At 34.2% G+C, this 8218-nt stretch overlaps 1 pseudogene; it reads right to left on the bottom strand.

The window, feature by feature from the left end:
- Positions 1-7949, bottom strand: part of LOC107603189 (high affinity copper uptake protein 1-like) — a 19483-nt pseudogene extending 11534 nt beyond the window's left edge.
- Positions 7950-8218: the final 269 nt, after the last annotated feature.

Here is an 8218-nt window from a genome sequence, read left to right as displayed (position 1 = left end):
GTGCATTACTCTCCGACCTGCGCCACTACAGACACTGAATGACACAAGATTAAATGAACATGACACGAGTGTATTTATTCTAGACTTTTTTTCTCGCAATTTAACAACTTTTTTCTCGCAACTTAACAACTTTTTTCTCGCAATTTAATGAGTTTTTCCCCTCGAAATGTAACGATTTTTTCACGTAATTTAATGAGTTTATTCTCAACATTTTATCTCGACATTTTTTCTCGCAATATAACGATTTTTTTCTCGAAACATAACGACTTTATTCTCGAAATTTTATGAGTTTAATCTCAAAATTTTATCTCGACTTTTTTCTTGAAATTTAACGAGTTTTTTCTCTAAATTGAATGACTTTAATCTCGAGATGGTTTTATTTTTATTTTTTTTATTGCTTGGCCCTAATCCTCTTCCGTATAAAAAAACCTGGACATGAGATGTATTACTAAACATGGAAAAGAAAAAGAAAAAATGATGGCCATCGTTATACATTTTATGAATCTCATGATATCTGTGATATCTTCTAGTCATGCCAAGCTCTACAATATTTTATTAGGTAGAAATTATGAGTAAAAGATATCTGTAAAAATCCTTATCCAGTAAATCAGGAGCCTTTGAATATTGTTGACACTGGGGGGCCCTTGGAGTCAAAAAGGTTGAGAACCACGGGTTTACATGCACACCAGAAACTGATCATTACAAGAGAGCTGCTTAAAGCAAAAGCAGCATTCCTTTACATGCACATCCAGCTCAGTCAGTAACCAGCTTTCTCTCCACATTATTTCTCCGGTCTTTTCCACATGCACACCACACTTAAAAAAGATGTAAGAATGTTGTTTATGCATTTACATGACCATAAGCTGCATTTGGATTTACATTATATTTCATGGAATGCTGCTTTCTGCAAAAAAAAAAAACCTGGAACAATGTGGTTATTGTTATCCAAAAATTTAAATAATTATTTAATTTTTACGAGAAACTAAGTCATTATTACGAGAAAGTTTCTCATTATTACGAGAAACTAAGTCATTATTACGAGAAAGTTTCTCATTATTACGAGAAATTAAGTCATTACTATGAGAAAATAAGTCATTATTTCGAGAAACTAAGTAATTATTATGAGAAAATAAGTCATTATTTTGAGAAACTAAGTCATTATTAAGAGAAAGTTTCTCATTATAACGAGATACTAAGTCATAATTTTGAGAAAGTTTCTCATTATTATGACTTACAGAATTATATTTTTTTATTCAGTGGCGGAAACGGGCTTCCATATTTAAGAGTTACATTGGACTTCAAGAATAAATTTCCTCACACAAAGCTATCAAAAAAAAAAAAAAAATAATAATAATAATAATAAAGTAAAATAATAAACTCCAGTCCCCATTCACTTTCATTGTGTTTCAACCTCAACCCCCCAAAACAAATTTTTTTTCCTTTGAAGAACCAGAGTACTGTCTTAAAAATACGGAAGCGGATTAGGGCCATGCAATAATAAAAAAAATTAAACCATCTTGAGATTAAAGTCGTTAAATTTCAAGAAAAAAATCGTTAAGTTTCGAGAGAAAAAAAAGTCAGAATAAAATGTTGAGATTAAACTCGTTAAATAACGAGTAAAAAGTCGTTACATTTCGAGAAAAAAAGTTTAAATAATAAATAAATAAATAGAACAGAATAATAGTGGTGCAGGTCGGAGAGTACTGGGGAGCAGCATATGATACGATCGACTGGGTTCGAGTCCATCTTTTGTCAAACTCGCTTTTCTGCTTTTTCCTGTGGCTCAGTGGTAGAGCATTGCGATAGCAGCGCAAAAGACCGTGGGTTCGATTCCCAGGGAACACACATACTGGTAAAAAAATGTATAGCCTGAATGCACTGTAAGTCGCTTTGGATAAAAGTGTCTGCTAAATGCATAAATTAAATTAAATTAAATTTTCTTATTTTTCTCATCGAATATCACATCGGAAAAGTGGAAATCAATTACTTAACGAGTGTTTAATAATAATGTATTAAATTAGGGTAGGCAGGCTATAGGGAGGGCTTTGTTGTCCCAATAAGGCAGCATCTTAATAATTTCAATAAATAAAATTATTGTTATTAAAATCAATGTTATTATTGCATCCTGTTACTGTACAACAATACTGAGGTGCAAATAGTATCTGCCACTATTTACAAGTATAAACAGCATCTAATTAGCTACTATTTATACTTATTGCAAAGATCTGCTCCTTTTACATAACGTAAATAGAATGGCTATTTTCACTTAGTGTAAATAGCACATATCTAAAATGCTGCTGTTGTCACTTAGTGTAAATAGTAGCTTACATATAACTATTTTCATTGTAAATAGCATCTGGCACGGGTGGCCAAAGTCCAGCCGCGGGCCAAATACGGCCCGTATGGGTCATATGGATGAATTTCAAACGGCCCGCAGCTTGTCTATTGAAATGTAGGCTATTATATGTGGCCCACCAATCATAATTAACAAATCATGCAGTTTCACAATGTCAACACAAGGCGACAGCACTAAATTTGAGGCCATATGTATCAGTAAAATGTGAGTGACAACAATTTGATAACTCGTATGTGCTGTCATTTCTTTAGCGCACCAAAAGTGGAAGAGCGCTACTCGTGTGAAGCGTTCGAGTTTGGAGCAGAGCTCTCCTATACAAACCACAGATGTCACAGTGATTTAAACTAGCCATTCTCAACAACACTGACGCGGAAAACAGGAGAAACACTGTGTGACAATGCAGTTATGCAGTAAGAATACTTTTCAATCCACAAATTAATATTTACAATGGATTTACTGTAGTAACACTAAACCTACCTAATTAATACATTATTATTAAATATTCGTTAAGCAATTGATTTCCACTTTTTCGGTTTGATATTTGATGAGAAAAAGAAGAAAAGCGAGTTTGGCAAAAGACCGACTCGAACCCAGTCGATCGTATCATACGCTGCTCCCCAGTGCATTACTCTCCGACCTGCGCCACTACAGACACTGAATGACACGAGATTAAATGAACATGACACGAGTGTATTTATTCTAGACTTTTTTTCTCGCAATTTAACAACTTTTTTCTCGCAATTTAATTTGTTTTTCCCCTCGAAATGTAACGATTTTTTCACGTAATTTAATGAGTTTATTCTCAACATTTTATCTCGACTTTTTTCTCGCAATATAACGATTTTTTTCTCGAAACATAACGACTTTATTCTCGAAATTTAATGAGTTTAATCTCAACATTTTATCTCGACTTTTTTCTCGCAATATAACGATTTTTTTCTCGAAACATAACGACTTTATTCTCGAAATTTAATGAGTTTAATCTCAACATTTTATCTCGACTTTTTTCTCGCAATATAACGATTTTTTTCTCGAAACATAACGACTTTATTCTCGAAATTTAATGAGTTTAATCTCAACATTTTATCTCGACTTTTTTCTCGCAATATAACGATTTTTTTCTCGAAACATAACGACTTTATTCTCGAAATTTAATGAGTTTAATCTCAACATTTTATCTCAACTTTTTTCTTGAAATTTAACGAGTTTTTTCTCGAAATTGAATGACTTTAATCTCGAGATGGTTTTATTTTTATTTTTTTTATTGCTTGGCCCTAATCCTCTTCCGTATAAAAAACCTGGACATGAGATGTATTACTAAACATGGAAAAGAAAAAGAAAAAATGATGGCCATCGTTATACATTTTATGAATCTCATGATATCTGTGATATCTTCTAGTCATGCCAAGCTCTACAATATTTTATTAGGTAGAAATTATGAGAAAAAAAAGATATCTGTAAAAATCCTTATCCAGTAAATCACGAGCCTTTGAATATTGTTGACACTGGGGGGCCCTTGGAGTCAAAACGGTTGAGAACCACGGGTTTACATGCACACCAGAAACTGATCATTACAAGAGAGCTGCTTAAAGCAAAAGCAGCATTCCTTTACATGCACATCCAGCTCAGTCAGTAACCAGCTTTCTCTCCACATTATTTCTCCGGTCTTTTCCACATGCACACCACACTTAAAAAAGATGTAAGAATGTTGTTTATGCATTTACATGACCATAAGCTGCATTTGGATTTACATTATATTTCATGGAATGCTGCTTTCTGCAAAAAAAAAAACCTGGAACAATGTGGTTATTGTTATCCAAAAATTTAAAACATTATTAAATTTTTAAAAAAACAGAAGGTTTTGTTAACTGAAATAAATCTGAAATAAGATCAAATATAAATTTTAAATGAGAAATGCTACAGTGGAACACTTTTTGAAAACAGTTAAACAGTTGAGTTTTACCGTTTTCGAATCGACCACCTGCTTGCACAGGGAGCGTGCTGGGGACTATTTTCAGGCGCTGCGTAATATCATTGCGCCTGCTGCACCCATGGTACGGCAGCAAAGTTCCTTGATTATTACGCCGGAATGAGAGTATAGTTCCTAGCCATATCGGCCTAGAAAATCGCAACTTTTCATTTTCCGTCGGTCTTAGTACACGATGTAACTACAGAAGAGTCAAGTTTTAAATAGGAAAAATATCGAAACTCTTTGGTCATTTTTGAGCGAGATGCTAACGGTCTAATCCGATTCAATGATCTATGCTAACAGGGAACACACATACTGGTAAAAAAATGTATAGCCTGAATGCACTGTAAGTCGCTTTGGATAAAAGTGTCTGCTAAATGCATAAATTAAATTAAATTAAATTTTCTTATTTTTCTCATCGAATATCACATCGGAAAAGTGGAAATCAATTACTTAACGAGTGTTTAATAATAATGTATTAAATTAGGGTAGGCAGGCTATAGGGAGGGCTTTGTTGTCCCAATAAGGCAGCATCTTAATAATTTCAATAAATAAAATTATTGTTATTAAAATCAATGTTATTATTGCATCCTGTTACTGTACAACAATACTGAGGTGCAAATAGTATCTGCCACTATTTACAAGTATAAACAGCATCTAATTAGCTACTATTTATACTTATTGCAAAGATCTGCTCCTTTTACATAACGTAAATAGAATGGCTATTTTCACTTAGTGTAAATAGCACATATCTAAAATGCTGCTGTTGTCACTTAGTGTAAATAGTAGCTTACATATAACTATTTTCATTGTAAATAGCATCTGGCACGGGTGGCCAAAGTCCAGCCGCGGGCCAAATACGGCCCGTATGGGTCATATGGATGAATTTCAAACGGCCCGCAGCTTGTCTATTGAAATGTAGGCTATTATATGTGGCCCACCAATCATAATTAACAAATCATGCAGTTTCACAATGTCAACACAAGGCGACAGCACTAAATTTGAGGCCATATGTATCAGTAAAATGTGAGTGACAACAATTTGATAACTCGTATGTGCTGTCATTTCTTTAGCGCACCAAAAGTGGAAGAGCGCTACTCGTGTGAAGCGTTCGAGTTTGGAGCAGAGCTCTCCTATACAAACCACAGATGTCACAGTGATTTAAACTAGCCATTCTCAACAACACTGACGCGGAAAACAGGAGAAACACTGTGTGACAATGCAGTTATGCAGTAAGAATACTTTTCAATCCACAAATTAATATTTACAATGGATTTACTGTAGTAACACTAAACCTACCTAATTAATACATTATTATTAAATATTCGTTAAGCAATTGATTTCCACTTTTTCGGTGTGATATTTGATGAGAAAAAGAAGAAAAGCGAGTTTGGCAAAAGACCGACTCGAACCCAGTCGATCGTATCATACGCTGCTCCCCAGTGCATTACTCTCCGACCTGCGCCACTACAGACACTGAATGACACAAGATTAAATGAACATGACACGAGTGTATTTATTCTAGACTTTTTTTCTCGCAATTTAACAACTTTTTTCTCGCAACTTAACAACTTTTTTCTCGCAATTTAATTTGTTTTTCCCCTCGAAATGTAACGATTTTTTCACGTAATTTAATGAGTTTATTCTCAACATTTTATCTCGACATTTTTTCTCGCAATATAACGATTTTTTTCTCGAAACATAACGACTTTATTCTCGAAATTTTATGAGTTTAATCTCAAAATTTTATCTCGACTTTTTTCTTGAAATTTAACGAGTTTTTTCTCTAAATTGAATGACTTTAATCTCGAGATGGTTTTATTTTTATTTTTTTTATTGCTTGGCCCTAATCCTCTTCCGTATAAAAAAACCTGGACATGAGATGTATTACTAAACATGGAAAAGAAAAAGAAAAAATGATGGCCATCGTTATACATTTTATGAATCTCATGATATCTGTGATATCTTCTAGTCATGCCAAGCTCTACAATATTTTATTAGGTAGAAATTATGAGAAAAAAAAGATATCTGTAAAAATCCTTATCCAGTAAATCACGAGCCTTTGAATATTGTTGACACTGGGGGGCCCTTGGAGTCAAAAAGGTTGAGAACCACGGGTTTACATGCACACCAGAAACTGATCATTACAAGAGAGCTGCTTAAAGCAAAAGCAGCATTCCTTTACATGCACATCCAGCTCAGTCAGTAACCAGCTTTCTCTCCACATTATTTCTCCGGTCTTTTCCACATGCACACCACACTTAAAAAAGATGTAAGAATGTTGTTTATGCATTTACATGACCATAAGCTGCATTTGGATTTACATTATATTTCATGGAATGCTGCTTTCTGCAAAAAAAAAAACCTGGAACAATGTGGTTATTGTTATCCAAAAATTTAAAACATTATTAAATTTTTAAAAAAACAGAAGGTTTTGTTAACTGAAATAAATCTGAAATAAGATCAAATATAAATTTTAAATGAGAAATGCTACAGTGGAACACTTTTTGAAAACAGTTAAACAGTTGAGTTTTACCGTTTTCGAATCCATTCAGCCGATCGAACCTAGCTAGGGACTATTTTCAGGCGCTGCGTAATATCATTGCGCCTGCTGCACCCATGGTACGGCAGCAAAGTTCCTTGATTATTACGCCGGAATGAGAGTATAGTTCCTAGCCATATCGGCCTAGAAAATCGCAACTTTTCATTTTCCGTCGGTCTTAGTACACGATGTAACTACAGAAGAGTCAAGTTTTAAATAGGAAAAATATCGAAACTCTTTGGTCATTTTTGAGCGAGATGCTAACGGTCTAATCCGATTCAATGATCTATGCTAAGCTACAGCTAAAAGTGCTACCGCCAGACCCCGAGATCGGCTGAATGGATTCAAAAACTGTAAAACTCAACTGTTTAGCTCTAGGGGAGTTGGAAAATGAGCCTATTTTCAAAAATAGTGGCGTGTTCCTTTAAAAGCCAATTAAAAATAAATAAATACTCTTTTAATATTTATGGTTAAAATGAGAAAAATAAGCAAAATTCTTCAAGACTTTTTATTTTGTGTTACACGACAAAGAAAGTCTTATGGGTTTGGGACGATTTCTCATTTTTGATATCGGTTTATAACTCCAGTTTATTCAAAGTGAAAACATAACCACGACTGACCTGCATGACCAGCACGAACAACTATTTTGACACTAAACCAAGCATATACTTTACTATCTGATGTAGATACTAGAAAGATTACCAGACCAGCATTAATACTGAACAACCGACTTCAGGTACAGCTCATTTAGACATTATCATCTGCTGTTGAGTGGAAATTATTACTAAATCTTGGTAATGTTAATAAGCAGGGCAAATAGTCGAGAGCAGAACTGTAAATGTCTTCTCAGAGGTCACAGCTACAGAGATTACAGAGGGGGAAAACTACTTCACTGAGCTGCAAAGTCACATAAAGCTCACCTTGACAGCATGCGACGACCGCGTCCACAGGTTTCCTTCAGTGTCTCTGATATTAACTGCAGACCATCAGTTTCGGGACGAGAGAAAATCTACTTAACCGTTGTTTAGCGGCGAGATGCTCCGACTCGGCGAAGAAGTTGTGAAGTCCGCAACGAGGCGGCATCTAATCCATAATAAAAGTCTACAGTAAAAGCTCCTGAACGGATTAACCTTTTTTTTTTTTTAAATTACCATTCTCTATTCTACTCGTTTAAATCAATGAAAAATACAGACACACAAAATACATTTCTTTTAAAGCATTTTTTAATTCGCTTAAAAACATGTATTTTAAATAGTATTATTTTAGTACAAAAATAAGAAACATTTCAAGTTTGTTCTCACTTCTAACTCGTAAAGAAACTGTTAAAAACACACACACACGCACACAAAAC

The sequence above is a fragment of the Sinocyclocheilus grahami genome, unplaced genomic scaffold, assembly GCF_001515645.1.
Source record: "Sinocyclocheilus grahami isolate Dianchi unplaced genomic scaffold, SAMN03320097.WGS_v1.1 scaffold342.1, whole genome shotgun sequence".
Classification (NCBI taxonomy): domain Eukaryota; kingdom Metazoa; phylum Chordata; class Actinopteri; order Cypriniformes; family Cyprinidae; genus Sinocyclocheilus; species Sinocyclocheilus grahami.
The sequence above is the reverse complement of the archived record's forward strand: the minus strand, read 5'-3'. Positions and strand labels throughout refer to the sequence as shown.